Below are 884 nucleotides of genomic sequence, written 5' to 3'. Positions count from 1 at the left end.
GAGAGACGGTGGCCCTACTGGCCCCAGCCCGGAGGCGTCCTGCTAAGTCCGAAGGGTTGAGCATCCCTCCCGCAGCCACACCGGACCTGCCCGCATGCGGACCGACACTGACGCGGACCCCTAGACCCAATCCACTGCGGGGTATGGGGAGTCCCGCCCCGCTCCGGTTTCGAGCTCTCTAAGAACCGCTGTCCCTCGGCGCCCCGACACAGGCGGCGGCCCCCCCGCCCCCCGCCTCGGTCCGGGCCCTTGCAGTCCCCGTCCGCCCTTGGCCCTGGGCCCCGCCGCAGCTAGCCCCCGGCTCCCGCCAGCCCCCCACCCCGCCCCGCGGCGCGCGGCCTCAGCCCGACCTTACCGAGTCGGTGGACAGAGGCACGGCGACAGCCACAGCAGCAGCGGCGGCTGAGTAAGCGAGGCAGCGAGCGAGCGCCGGGCGGGAGGACTGCGGGCGAGGCAGAAGGCACCCGACGCCGCCCGCGGCCGATTGGCTGAGGCGCTAGGGGCTGTGCGGCGACTCCCGGCGGTCGGCGGGCCAAGGGCGGGACCTGGACGAACGGGGCGGGGCATCAGCAGGGGCGGGGCGCCCTGGGGAGCGGGTCGGGCGAGGAAACAGAGGCTCGCAGGGGTGCAGGCCACGTCCGCCTCTGCCAGCTTGAGGCCTAGGACGAGATTTCGCCCCCTGCGAGCCTCAGTTTCCTCATCTGAAAAATGGGCCAACTCATTAGGGCCATGCCCGTAAAAGCGCTTAGGTCATGCTCGCCCTTTATAGGCATTGCCCCATATAATCCTCGTGGCACCCCTATAAATAGCTGATCCTAGCCCGGGTCAGAGAAGGGATCACTAACCTTCCCACAATCACACCAAGAAGATGGATTCGACATTGG

General features: G+C 69.0%; 1 protein-coding gene across 1 annotated transcript in view; it reads right to left on the bottom strand.

Annotated features, from left to right (window-relative positions):
• Positions 1-467, bottom strand: part of CPT1A (carnitine palmitoyltransferase 1A) — a 57,034-nt gene extending 56,567 nt beyond the window's left edge. Inside the window, exon 1 of the mRNA XM_007465978.1 lies at positions 356-467. The gene's annotated coding sequence lies outside the window, so the exon portion shown is untranslated. The remainder of the gene's footprint in view (positions 1-355) is intronic.
• Positions 468-884: the final 417 nt, after the last annotated feature.

Source organism: Lipotes vexillifer, unplaced genomic scaffold (assembly GCF_000442215.2).
Source record: "Lipotes vexillifer unplaced genomic scaffold, Lipotes_vexillifer_v1.1 scaffold1094, whole genome shotgun sequence".
Taxonomy (NCBI): domain Eukaryota; kingdom Metazoa; phylum Chordata; class Mammalia; order Artiodactyla; family Lipotidae; genus Lipotes; species Lipotes vexillifer.
The sequence above is the reverse complement of the archived record's forward strand: the minus strand, read 5'-3'. Positions and strand labels throughout refer to the sequence as shown.